This window comes from Patagioenas fasciata, chromosome 31 (assembly GCF_037038585.1).
Source record: "Patagioenas fasciata isolate bPatFas1 chromosome 31, bPatFas1.hap1, whole genome shotgun sequence".
NCBI lineage: Eukaryota > Metazoa > Chordata > Aves > Columbiformes > Columbidae > Patagioenas > Patagioenas fasciata.
In genome coordinates, this window is record NC_092550.1 from 2,783,135 (window position 1) to 2,796,959 (window position 13,825).

Below are 13,825 nucleotides of genomic sequence, written 5' to 3' on the forward strand. Positions count from 1 at the left end.
AAGCCAAACCGGACCGGGAAACAGGACCGGGAACCAGGAACCGTGGCAGGGAAGTTTTCCCTTGGAGCAAACAAACCCCAGGTGTTCTTCAATGTTTATTGAGAAAGCAGAGTCAGGATGTACCAGTAGTCCCATCAGTGACCTTCTAAGACAAAGTGGGGTCCTGGGATGTCACAATGGGCCCCAGTGACAAAGAGGGTCCCCATGGTGCCACAATGGGCCCTGGGGACAAGGGGGGTCCCACCCTGTAACAATGGGCCCTGGGGACAAACGGGGTCCTGGGACGTCACAATGGGTCCTGGGGATAAAGGGGGTCCCCAGGATGTCACAATGGGCACTTGAGACAAAGGTGGGGTCCCCATTGTGTCACAATGCATCCCCAGTGACAAGAGGGTTCCCCATGGTGTCACAATGGGCCCTGGGGACAATTGGGGGTCCTGGGATGTCACAATGGGCCCTGAGGACAACAGGGGGTCCCCACGGTGTCAAAATGGGCCCTGGTGACATACGGGGCAGCCCAGGATGTCACAATGGGCCCTGGGGACAAAGAGGGGTCCCCAGGATGTTCACAATGGGCCCTGGAGACAGTGGGGGGTCCAGAAATGTCACAATGGGCCCTGGGGACAAAGGGGGCTCCCCAGGATGTCACAATGGGCTCTGGGGACAAAGGGGGTCCCCACGGTGTCACAATGCACCCTGGGGACAATGGGGGGTCCTGGGACGTCACAATGGGCCCTGTGGACAAAGGGGGTCCCCCGGAAGTCACAATGGGCCCTGGGGACAAAGTGAGGTCCTGGGAAGTCACAATGGGCCCCAGTGACAAAGGGGGTCCCAATGGTGCCACAATGGGTCCTGGGGAAAAATGGCGTCCCCAGGATGTCACAATGGGCTCTGGGGACAAGGGGGGGTCCTGGGACATCACAGTGGGCCCTGGGGAACAAGGGGGTCCCCAGGATGTCACAATGGGCTCTGGGGACAAGGGGGGATCCCCATAGTGTTACAATGGGTCCCAGTGACAAGGGTGGTCCCCACGGTGCCACGGTGGGCCTTGGGTACAAAGTGGGGTCCTGGGATGTCACATTGGACCACAGTGACAAAAGGGGTCCCCATGGTGTCACAATGGGCCCTGGGGACAAAGGAGGTCCCCACGGTGCCACAACGGGCCAGAGGGACAAGGCGGTCCCCATGATGTCACAATGGGCCCTGGGGACAATGGGAGGTCCTGGGATGTCACAATGAGCCCTGGGGACAAACGGGGGTCCCTATGGTGTCACAATGGGTCCCCAGTGACAAGTGGGGTCCTGAGATGTCACAATGGGTCCTTGGGACAATGGGGGGTCCTGGGATGTCACAATGAGCCCTGGGGACAAACAAACAGGGGTCCCCATGGTGTCACAATGGGTCACCAGTGACAAGGGGGGGTCCCCAGGATGTCACAATGGGCCCTGGGGACAATGGGGGTCCCCATGGTGTATACAATGGGTCCCCAGTGACAAGGGGGGTCCCCATGGTTTCACAATGGGCCCTGGGGACATAGGGGGGTCCTGGGATGTCACAATGGGCACTGGGAATAAAGAGGGGGTCCCCAGGGTGCAACTATGGGCCCTGGGGACAAGAGGGTCCCCAGGATGTCACAATTGGCCCTGAGGACAAGGGCAGGTCCCCATGGTGTCACAATGGGTCCGCAGTGACGAGGAGGGTCCCCATGGTGTCACAATTGGTCCTGGGGACAACGGGGGTCCCGATGGTGTCACAATGGGCCCTTGGGAAAAAGGCTGTCCCCTGAATGTCAGAATGGGCCCTGGGGACAATGGGGGTCCCAAGGATGTCACAATGGGCTCTGGGGACAATGGGGGGTCCGGGGATGTCACAATGGGCCCTGGGGACAAAGAGGGGTCCTGGGACGTCACAATGGGCCCTGGTGACAAAGGGGGTCCCCAGGATGTCACAATGGGCCCTTAGGACAAGGGGGGTCCACAAGGTGTCACAATGGGCCCTGGGGACAATGGGGAGTCCTGGGACATCACAACAGGCCTGGGGACAAGGGGGATCTCCACCCTGTCACAATGGGCCCTGGGGACAAAGGGGGGTCCTGGGATGTCACAATTGGCCCTGGGGACAAAGGGGGTCCCCATGGTGCCACAATGGGCCTTGGGGACAAAGGGGAGTCCCCAGGATGTCACAATGGGCCCTGAGGACAAGGGGAGGTCCCCATGGTGTCACAATGGGTCCTCAGTGAGAAGGGGGTCCCCCATGGTGTCACAGTGGGCCCTGGGGACAAGGGGGATCCCCAGGGTGTCACAATGGACCCTGGGGAGAAGGGTTTAGGGGGTTGTCTTAGGGGGTTGGAGGATTAGGTGGTGCAGGATTTGCGGGTGCAAGGATTTTGCGGGGCCTGATTTGTGGCTGCAGAGTCTGGGGTTGCAGGTTCCAGGGGTGCAGGATTTGGGGGTTCACGGTTTAGGGCAGTAGGATATTTGGGTGCAGGAGTTTGGGGTGCCGGGTTTGGGGGCCAGGATTTGGGGTTGCAGGATTTAGGGGTGCAGTGGTTTGGAGTGCAGGGTTTGGGGAAGGAGGATATGGGGGTGCAGGGTATAGGAGAGCAGGATCTTGGGGTGCAGGGGCTTGGGGTGGAGGGCTTGGTAGGGCAGGATTTGGGGGTGGAAATTTTATTGGGTAGGGCTGGGGGTGCAGGATTTGGGGCTGAAGGGGTTGTGAGGTGCAGGGTTGTGGGGTGCAGGGTTTGGGAGATCGGTACGTGGGGCTGGAGGATTTGGGGGTGCAGGGTTTGGAGCAGCACGATCTGGGGGTGCAGAGTTGGGGGGTGCAAGATTGGGGGTAGCAGGGTTTTGGGGAGCAGGGTTTAGGTCAGCAGGATCTTGGGGTGAAGGGGTTTGGGGTGAAGGGTTGGGTTGGACAGGATTTGGGGTGCAGGTTTTTAGGGTGCAACTTGTGGGGGGTCAGGATTTGGGGTACAGGGTTTCGGTGTGCAGGGTTTAATGGTGCAGGGTTTGGGGGTGCGGGTCTTGGGGAAGCAGAATTGGGGGTGCAGGTTATTGGAGTTAAGGGATTTGGGGGTGCAGATTTTGGGTGTTCAGGACCTGGGGGTGCAGGATTTGGGGATGTAGGTTTGGGGGGGCAGGGCTTAGGGTTTCAGTACCTTGGGTTGAAGAGGTTTGGGGGGAAGGGTTGTGTACGGCAGGATTTGGGGGTGCAGGGCTTTGGGCTGAGGGTTTGGGGGTGCAGGGTTCGCATGTTCAGGAACTGGGGGTGCAGGATTTGGGTTTGCAGGTTTGGGGAATTTTGGGGTAAAGGATTTGGGGTGCAGGGTTGGGGGACGCAGGATCTGAGGGTGCAGCGTTTGGGGTGCAGAGTTAGGGGCTGCAGGATCTGGGGTGCAGGGTTTGGGGGGCACTGTTTTGGGGGGAAGGATTTGGGGGATGCAGGGTTTAAGGGTTTAGAATTTGGAGGTGTCGAATTTTGGGGTGCAGGAGGTGTGGGGTTTGGGGTTGCAGGATTTCGAGGAGAATGGTTTGGGGGTGCAAGACTTGAGGGTGCAGGGTTTGGGGGTTTGGGACATGGGGCTGGAGGATTTGGGGATGCAGGATTTGGGGTGCAGTGTGTGGGGGTGCAAGATCTTGGGGTGTACGAGCGTTGGGTGTGGGATTTGAAGGACAATGATTTGGGGGTGCAGGGATTGGGGGTGTAGGGTTTTGGGGTTGCTGCGTTTGGAGATTCGGGATGTGGAGGTCAAGGATTTAGGGGTACAAGGGCTGGTTGCAGGATTTGGGGTGCAGGGTTTGGTTGCAGGATTTGGGGTGCAGGGTTTGAAGTGCAGGGCTAAAGGGGGCAGGATTTGGAGGTGCAAGATTTGGTGGTCTGGGGTACTGGGGTGCACGGTTTTGGGGTGCGGGATTTGGGGGTGCAGGTTCCATGTCTTTAGGAACTGGGCGGGGAGGGTTTCTTGGTGCGGACTTTTGAGTGCAAGTTTGAGGGGCCTTGATTTTGGGGTGCATGGTTTGGGGGGCAGGATTCCGGGTGTAAGGTTTTGAGGTGCAGGACTTGGGGGCGCAGGTTTCACACGTTAAGGAACTGGGGCTGCAGAGGTTGGGGGTGCAGCGTTGTGGGCTGCAGGGTTGAAGGGTGCAGGATTTAGGGGTACAGGTTTTGGGGGTGCAGGAGCTGGGGGTGCAGGCTGTAGGGATCAGAATATGGGGGTGCAGGGTTCTGGGGTGCAGGATCTGGGTGAGCAGGCTGTTGGGGTACAGAACCTTGTAGTTCAGCATTTAGAGGCACGATTTGGGGGTGCAGGGCTTTGGGGTGAGGGGTCTGGGGTGAGGGGTTCAGGTGTTCAGCACCTGGGGGTGCAGGACCTGATGGCTGGAGGATTTGGGGGTGCAGGGATATGGGGTGCAACTTGTGGGGTGCAGGGTTTTGGGTATAGGGTTTTGGGGTGCAGAGTTTTGTGGGGGAGGATTGGGGGAGCAGGGTTTCAGGGTGCAAGGTTCAGTGGTGCAGGGTTCTGGGGGTGCAGGGTTTAGCGCCAGAATTGGGGGTACAGGGTGTGGGATTGCAGGGTGTTGGGGGAAGGATCTGGGGGTACAAGATGTGGGGTAGCAGGGTTTTGGGGTGCAACTTGTGGGGGCAGGATTTGGGGTACAGGAGGTTGGGGGTGCAGGGTTTGGGGTGTAGGATTTAGTGGAGCAGGGACTGGGGGTGAAGGTCTTGTGGAGGCAGAATTGGGGGTGCAGGTCTTGGGGAGGCAGAATTGGGGGTGCAGATTTTGGCTGTTCAGGACCTGGGGGTGCAGGATTTGGGGATGTAGGTTTTGGGGGGTAGATTTTGGGGTGCTGGGTTTGGGACATGGGTCTGGAGGATTTGGGGGTGCAGGGTTAAGGGGTTTAGGATTTTGGGGTGCACAGTTTAGGGTGCACGTTCTGGGCATGTATGATTTGAGAGTGCAGGGCTTTGGGGTACAGGATTTGGGGTGCAGGGTTTTGGGGTCAGGATCTGGGGGTGCAGGGTGTTGGGGAGAAGGATTTGGGGGTGCAGCATTTTGAAGTGCAGGGTTTGGAGGAGGGAGGTTTTGGGGGTGAAAGATTTGGTGGTTCAGGTTTTGGGGGTGCAGTGTTAAGAGGGTGGAGGATTAGGGGTGCAGGATTTGGGGGTTCAGGATTTGGGGCTGCAGAGTATGGGAGGGAAGGATCTGGGGCTTCAGGATTTGGGGGTGCAGGGTTTAGAAGTCAGGTCTCAGAGTGCAGCGTTTGGGGTGCAGGGGCTTGGGGGGAAATTTAAGGTTGCAGAGTGTGGGGTGCACAGGACTGGGGCTCAGGATTTGGGGGTGCGGGGTTTCAGGGTTCAGGATTTGGAGGTGTGGAGGTTTGGGGTGCAGGGGATGGGGGTGAAGGATCTGAGTCTGCAGGGCAGTGGGGGAAGGATTTGGGGGTGAGAGATTTGGGGTGCAGGATTTGGGGGTGCAGAGTTTTGGGAGGCAAGGATCTGGGGCTGCAGGATTTGGGGGTTCAGTGTTTAGGGCAGCACAATCTTGGGGTGCAGGGGTTTGCAGTGAAAGGTTTGGCAGGCAGGATTTGGGGTGCAGGATTCTGGGGTGCTGGTTTGGGGCACAGGATTTGGTGTTGCAGGGATGGGGTTGAAGGGCTTGGGTTTCCAGGCCTTTGAGGTGCAGGATTTGGAGGTGCAAGGTTTGGAAGGGAATTCTTTGGGGTGCAGGGTTTGGGGGCAGGGTTTGGGGGTGTAGGGTATAGGATGGAAGGATTTGGGAATGCAGGGTTTGGGGTGCAGGTTTCAGGGTTCAGGAAGGTAGGGAGGGCAGGATTAGGGGGTGCAAGGTTTCGGTTGTAGGGTTTAGGGGTGCAGAGTTTGGTAGGGCCGAATTTGGGGGTGCAGGATCTGGGGTGCAGGGTTTGGGAAGACAGGATCGGGGGTGGAGGATTTGGGGGTGCAGGACTGAGGGGCAGGGTTTTGGTGCAGGGCTTGGGGTCAGGATCTGGGGTGCAGGTTTGGGAAGAGTATTTTGGGGTGCAGGATTTTGGGTGCCGTGTCTGCGGGGCAGGTTTGGGGTGATCACTGCTGATCCGCACACACTCGCTCTCTCTGGTATTCACCTCCACTCCTGCTCCTCCACCTCCCCACTGTTCTCTCCATCTCCTCTCTTCTCGTTGCCTACAGCCCCAAACCCTGCCCCCAAACCCTGCACCCCAAAGAATTCCCTCCCAAACCTTGCACCTCCAAATCCTGCACCTCAAAGGCCTGGAAACCCAAGCCCTTCAACCCCATCCCTGCAACACCAAATCCTGTACCCCAAACCCAGCACCCCAGAATCCTGCACCCCAAATCCTGCCCTACCAAACCTTTCACTGCAAACCCCTGCACCCCAAGATTGTGCTGCCCCAAACACTGAACCCCCAAATCCTGCAGCCCCAGATCCTTGCCTCCCAAAACTCTGCACCCCCAAATCCTGCACCCCAAATCTCTCACCCCCAAATCCTTCCCCCACCACCCTACACCCTCAGATCCTTCACCCCCATCCCCTGCACCCCAAAACTCCACACCTCCAAATCCTGAACCCTGAAACCCTGCACCCCCAAATCCTGTGCCCCAGTCCTGTGCACCCCACACTCTGCACCCCAAACGCTGCACTCTTAGACCTGACTTCTAAACCCTGCACCCCCAAACAGTGCACCCCCAAATCCTGAAGCCCCAGGTCCTGAACACCCAAAATCTGCACCCCCAATTCTGCCTCCACAAGACCTTCACCCCCAGTCCCTGCTCCACAAATCCTACACCCCAAACCCTGCACCCCCAACCTCCTGTACCCCAAATCCTGCCCCCACAAGTTGCACCCTAAAATCCTGCACCCCAAATCCTGTCCTACCCAACCCTTCAGCCCAAACCCCTTCACCCCAAGATCCTGCTGCCCTAAACCCTGCACCCCCACATCATCCCTCCCAGCCCTGCCCCCCAAACCCTGTCCCCTAAAGCCTGACCCCGAAACCCTGCTCCCCAAAACCCTGCTACCCCAAACCTTGTACCCCTAGATCCTTCCCCCACACCCTGCAATCCCAAACCCTGCACCCCCAATTCTGTCTCCCCAAACCCTTCACCCTCAAACCCCACACCACGGAACCTTGCACCCTGAAACCCCGTGCTCCACAAGTTGCACCCTAAAAGCCCGAAGCCCCAAAACCTGTACCCCCAGATCCTTCCCTCCCAAACCCGGCACCCTGAAATCCCTCACCCCAAAGCCCTGCACCCCCAAATCCTGCCCTACCGAACCTTGCACTACAAACCCCTACACCCCAAAATCCTGCACGCTTAAACCCTGCAGCCCCACATCCCACCTAACCCTGCCCCCCAAATCCTTCCCCCTGACCCTGCACCCTGAAACCCTTCACCCCCAGATCATACACCCCCAAACCCTGCCCCTCGAAAGCATTCACCCCCTAACACTGCACCCCCAAATCCTGGAACCCCAAACCTTGATTTCCCAAACCCTGCGCCCCAAAACCCTGCACTTCCAAACCTTGCACCCCCTGATCCTGCACCCCAAAACCCAGCACCCCAGACCCCTGCACACCTAAATTCTGCACCCCCAGGTCCTAAACATGTGAACCCTGCACCCACAAACCCTGCGCCCCGAATTCCTCCATCCCCACGTCATGAACCCCCAAACTCTGCTCCCCAAAATCCTGCACCCCCAAACCCTGCCCTTCTAGATCCTGCTCCCCAATACCCTGCACCCTCAGGTTCTGAACCCGCAAATCCTGCCCCCCCAACCCCTGCCCTACCAAACCCTTCAGCCCAAACCCTGCCCCCCCAGATCCTTCTCTCCCAAATCCTGCACCCCCCATTGTGCTGTCCAAACTGTGCCCCCCGAGGTCCTGACCCTTCCAAACCTGCACCCCCAAATTCTGCCTCCCCAAGCCTGCACCCCCAAACCCTGTACTCCAAAATCCTGCACTCCCAAGCCCGGATCCCCCGAAATCCTGCCCACCCAGACCCTGCACCCCGAAATTCTGCCCCACACAAACTTATCCCCCCAGCCCTGATTGCCCTAATCCTGCACCCCAGATCCTTGCCCCCAAACCCTTCACCCCCAAACCTGGCATCCCAAACCCTGCACCCCAAATATCTCACCCCCAGATCCTTCCCCACTGCCTTTCACCCCCAGATCCTGACCCCCAAACCCCGCACCCCCAAATCCTTCACCCCCAAACCAATGCAACCCACACTGCGCAACGTTAAATTTCCCCCCAAACCCCTGCACCCCAAACCCCTGATCTCCCAAACTCTGCACCCCAGAACCCCGCACCCCCACATTCTGCCAACAAACCCCTGCCCCCCAGGCTCTGCAGCCCTAAATCGTGCACCTCCTCATCCAGCCCCCCAAACAATGCACCCCCAGATCCTTCCTCAACACCCTGCACCCCAAATTCCCCACCCAAACCCCTGCACCCCCAAGTCCTGTACCCCAAAGCCCTGCACCAAAAATTCTGCCCCCCAACTCTGCACTCCCAAATCCTGCACCCCCACATCCTGCACCCTGAAACCCTGTGTCCCCCAGTCCTCCACCCCCAAAACCAATGCACCACCAAACCCTGCACCCCAAATCCCTGCAACCCCAAATCCCAACTAACCCTGCACCCCAAAATCCTCCACTCCAAAGCCCTGCACCTCCAGATCCTTCCCTCAAACCCTGAACACCTGAACCCTGCACCTCAAAACCCTGCACCCCAAATCCTGACCCCCAGATAATGTCCCCAAAACCCCTACATCTCCGATTCTTCCCCCTAAGCTCTGCACCCTTAAAACGTGCACCCCTAAATTCTGCACCCCCAAATCCTTCCTCCCAAGCCATGAACCCCTCAAACCTGTGATACCAAACCCTGCAACCCTGAACCCTGCGCCCCCAAACCCTGCACATCCCATAATCCTGTACCCCCAGATACTGCTCCCCAAAACCCTGCACCCCCAAACTGTATACCCGAAATGCTGCCATCCCCAAACTTGCACCCCAAACCCTGCACCCCAAAATCAAGTCCTCCCCCAACTTGCACTCAAAACACTGCCCCCTAAGCTTTGCAGCCCCAAATGCTGACCCCCAAACCCCGTGCCCCCAAATCCCACCACCCTAAATCCTTCCCCCTAATCAATGCACTTCCAAACCTTGCACCCCCAAATCCTCAACCCCATGTCCTGAACCCCAAAACCCTGCACCCCCAATTCTGCCTCCCCAAACCCGGTACCCACGGGTTCTGCACCCCAAACTCTGCACCCACAGGTTCTGAACCCCAAACTCCTGCTCCCCCAAGCCCTGCCCCCCAAACTCTGCACCCTCAATTCCCGCACTACCAAACCCTGCACCCCCAGATTCCTCACCCAAACCTGCACCCCAAATCTGGCCTCACCCAGCCCTGTGCCCCAAAACCATGAAACCCAAAAACCTGCACCCTAAATCCTGCACCCCAAATCAGGTACCCCAGATGCCGCATTCCCAAATCCTGCACCCCCAGATCCTGCACCCCAAAACCTTCACCACAAACCCTGCACCCTCCACCACCTTAACACTGCACGCCCAAACCCTGCACCCCCAAATCCTGCACCCCAAATCCTGCTCCTTCAAACCCTTTGCCCCCAAATTTTAACCCCCTAGACCTGCACCCCCAAGCCTTTCTCCCTAAAACCCTACACCCCCAAATTCTGCACCCTAAACCCTGCACCACCAGATCCTTCCTGCAAGACTCTGCACCCCAAAATCAAGCACCCCAGATCCTGCACTTCAAAACACTGCATTCCTGAACCCCAAACACTAGATCCTGCCCCCACCAATCCTGCTCTACCATCCTCTTCACCCCAAGCCCCTGCACCCCAAATTCCGGTTACCCTAAACCCTGAAACCCCAAATCCTGCACCCAGATCCTGCAGCCCAAAGCGAGCACCCTAAAATCAAGTCCCCCCAAAACCTGCACTGAAAATGCTGAACCCCAAATCCTGCCCCCCAGATCCTGCACCCTCAGATCCTCCTGCCAAAAACCCTGCACCCCAAACCCTGAACTCCCAAACTCTGCACCCAGAGCCCTGCACCCTCAAATCCTGCACCCCCAGTTCCTGAACACATGAACCCTGCACCCCCAAACCTCACCCAAAAGTCCTGCACCCCCAAATCCTGCTCTACCAAACCCTTCAGTGCAGACCCCTGCACCCCAAGATTGTGCTGCCCTAAACACTGAACCCCCAAGTCCTGCAGCCCCAGATCCTTGCCTCCCAAAACTCTGCACCCCCAAATCCTGCACCCCAAATCTCTCACCCCCAAATCCTTCCCCCACCACCCTGCAGCCTCAAATCCTTCAACCCCATCCCCTGCACCCCAAAACTCCACACCTCCAAATCCTGAACCCTGAAACCCCGCACCCCCAAATCCTGTGCCCCAGTCCTGTGCACCCCACACTCTGCAACCTTAAATTTCCCCCCAAGCCCCTGCACCCCAAACGCTGCACTCTGAGACCTGACTTCTAAACCCTGCACCCCCAACAGTGCACCCCCAAATCCTGCAACCCCAGATCCTTCCCTCCCATACCCTGCAGCCCCAAATCCTGAACCCCACAAATCCTGCACCACTAATCTTCCACGCCCTTAACACTGCACCCCCAAAACCAGCACCACCAAATCCTTCACCCCCAAAACCTCCCTCCTCCAAACCCTGCACTTCAAAATGCTGCACCCCCAAATCCTTCTCCCCAACACCATGCACCCCCAGATCCTGACCCCAAAACCCTGCACCCCAAATCCTGTACCCCAAAGCCCTGCACTCTCAAATCATACATGCCCAGAACGTGCACCCTAAACTCTGCACCCCAAAATCCTAAACCCCTTAACCCTGCACCCCAGATCCTTCCCTCCCATAACTGGCACCCTGAAATCCCTCACCCCAAATCCCTGCACGCTCAAATCCTCCAGCCCACAAGTCCTGCACCCCCAGGTCCTGAACACCTGAACCCTGCAGACCCAAATGCTGCACCCAGAACTCTTGGTGCCCAAATCCCTGCACCCAAAAGTCTGTCTCCCGAACCTTCACACCAAAGCCCTGCACCCCAATATCCAAAAGCATCCTCTTGTGACTGGCCCAGATGCTCCGTGCATCCTTGGCATAGAGCACCATCATCATCCAACCACCATCATCATCCAACCACCATCATCATCCAACCACCATCATCATCCAACCACCACCATCATCATCCAACCACCACCATCATCATCCAACCACCATCATCATCCAACCACCACCATCATCATCCAACCACCACCATCATCATCCAACCACCATCATCATCCAACCACCATCATCATCCAACCACCATCATCATCATCCAACCAACCAATCCTGAACCCAACCAGTGACCCCATCACCCAATCAGTGACTCCACAACCCAACCAATGACCCCATCATTCAACCAATGACCCCATCACGCAATCAGTGACCCCATGACCCAACCAATGACCCCATCATTCAACCAATGACCCCATCATTCAACCAATGACCCCATTATTCAACTAATGACCCCATCACCCAACCAGTGACTCCATGACCCAACCAATGACCCCAGGGACCACAGTGCTACCATCTGCCATGGGCTGATCCAGACCACGCTGGAGCAAGGTGAAGCTCCAGAACACTTGCAATACATTGATGACATCATGGTATGGGGCGACACAGCGAAAGAAGTCTTCAAAAAAGGTGAGAGAATAATTCCTGTTCTTTTGGATGCTGGTTTTGCCATAAAACGAAGCAAGGTCAAGGGACCTGCACGGGAGATCCAGTTTTTAGGAATAAAATGGCAAGATGGCCGTCGTCAGATCCCAATGGATGTGATCAACAAAACTGCAGCAATGTCTCCACCTACTAATAAAAAGGAGACACAGACTTTCTTGGGCGTTGTAGGTTTTTGGAGAATGCACATTCCTGACCACAGCCACATTGTGAGCCTCTCTATCGAGTGACTCGTAAAAAAGAACCAATTTGAGTGGGGCCCTGAACAACGCCAAGCCTTTGAACAAATGAAGCGTGAGATAACTCATGCGGTGGCCCTTGGACCAGTTCGAACTGGACTAGGTGTTAAAAATGTGCTCTACACCGCAGCCGGAGATAATGGACTTACCTGGAGCCTCTGGCAGAAAGCACCAGGAGAAACCCGAGGTCGACCCTTAGGTTTTTGGAGTCGAGGATACAAAGGATCTGAGGCCAACTGTACTGCAACTGAAAAGGAGAGACTGGCAGCATATGAAGGAGTTGGAGCTGCTTCAGAAGTGATGGGCACTGAAGCACAGCTCCTCCTGCACCTCGACTGCCGGTGCTGAGCTGGGTGTGCAAAGGGACGGTTCCCTCTCCACATCATGGCACCGAAGTTACATGGAGTAAATGGATTGCACTGATCACGCAATGAGCTCGGATTGGAAGTCCCAACCGTCCAGGGATATTAGAAGTGATTACAGACTGGCCAGAAAGCAAAGACTTTGGGATGTCTGCAGATGAGGAGGAAGTAAAACGTGCTGAAGAAGCACCACCATATAATCCGCTTTCAGAGACTGATAAGCAGTGTGCACTGTTCACAGGTGGATCCTGTCGTCTGTAGGAAAACATCGAAGGTGAAAGCTGCTGTGTGGAGTCCCACACGACAAGTTACAGAAGCCACTGAAGGACAAGGTGAATCCAGTCAGTTTGCAGCAGTGAAAGCCATCCAGCTGGCTTTGGACATTGCTGAACGAGAGAAGTGGCCAATGCTTTGTCTCTATACTGACTCATGGATGGGAGCAAATGCCTTGTGGGGGTGGCTACGGCAATGGAAGAAAAGCAACTGGCAGCGCAGAGGTGAAACCATTGGGAACCACGCTGTGGGAAGACATTGCTGCTCGGCTGGAGAGCCTGCCTGGGGAAGTTGGTCATGTAGATGCTCATGTGCCTAAAAGTCAAGCCACCGAGGAACATCGAAACAACCAACAAGCGGATCAAGCTGCTAAGATTAAAGTAGCTGAGGTGGACTTGGACTGGCAACATAAAGGTGAACTTTTCCTAGCTCGGTGGGCCCATGGTGCTTCAGGGCATCAAGGTAGAGATGCAACATGAAAATGGGCTCGTGATCGAGGGGTGGATTTAACTATGGACACTGTTTCACAGGTTATTCATGAATGTGAAACTTGCGCCGAAATCAAACAAGCAAAACGGTTAAAGCCTGTATGGTATGGGGGGCGATGGTTAAAGTGTAAGTATGGAGAAGCTTGGCAAATTGATTATATTACACTTCCACAAACACGTCAAGGTAAGCGTTATGTACTTACAATGGTGGAAGCAACCACTGGATGGTTGGAAACATCTGCCGTACCTCCTGCTACAGCCCGAAATACCATCTTGGGCCTTGAGAAGCAAGTCCTTTGGTGGCCGGGTACGCCAGAAAGAATTGAATCAGACAATGGTACTCATTTCAAAAACAGTATTATAGACAATTGGGCCAAAGAACATGGTATTGAGTGGGTGTATCATATTCCATATCATGCACCAGCCTCTGGGAAAACTGAAAGGTGCAATGGTTTGTTAAAAACTACACTAAAGGCACTGGGTGGTGGAGCCTTTAAAAACTGGGATTCACATTTAGCAAAAGCCACTTGGTTGGTCAACACCAGGGGATCAACCAATCGAGCCGGGCCTGCCCAATCAGAAATTCTATGGACTGTGGAAGGAGATAAAGTCCCTGTAGTACACATGGAAAATATCTTAGGAAAGGCAGTCTGGGTTCCTCCTGCCTCAGGCACA

General features: G+C 56.2%; 1 long non-coding RNA gene across 2 annotated transcripts in view; it reads right to left on the reverse strand.

Moving 5' to 3' along the window:
- Positions 1-10,728: 10,728 nt before the first annotated feature.
- The window catches only part of LOC139825934 (uncharacterized), a 67,094-nt gene continuing 63,997 nt past the window's right edge, over positions 10,729-13,825 (reverse strand). Inside the window, exons 3-4 of one of the 2 annotated variants that reach the window (XR_011736089.1) lie at positions 12,177-13,444; positions 10,729-11,920 (exon numbers count right to left, since the gene is read on the reverse strand). This is a non-coding gene — a long non-coding RNA (uncharacterized lncRNA). Of the gene's footprint in view, positions 13,445-13,825 lie in introns of both variants that reach the window. The other variant, XR_011736086.1, reaches the window with a different exon arrangement.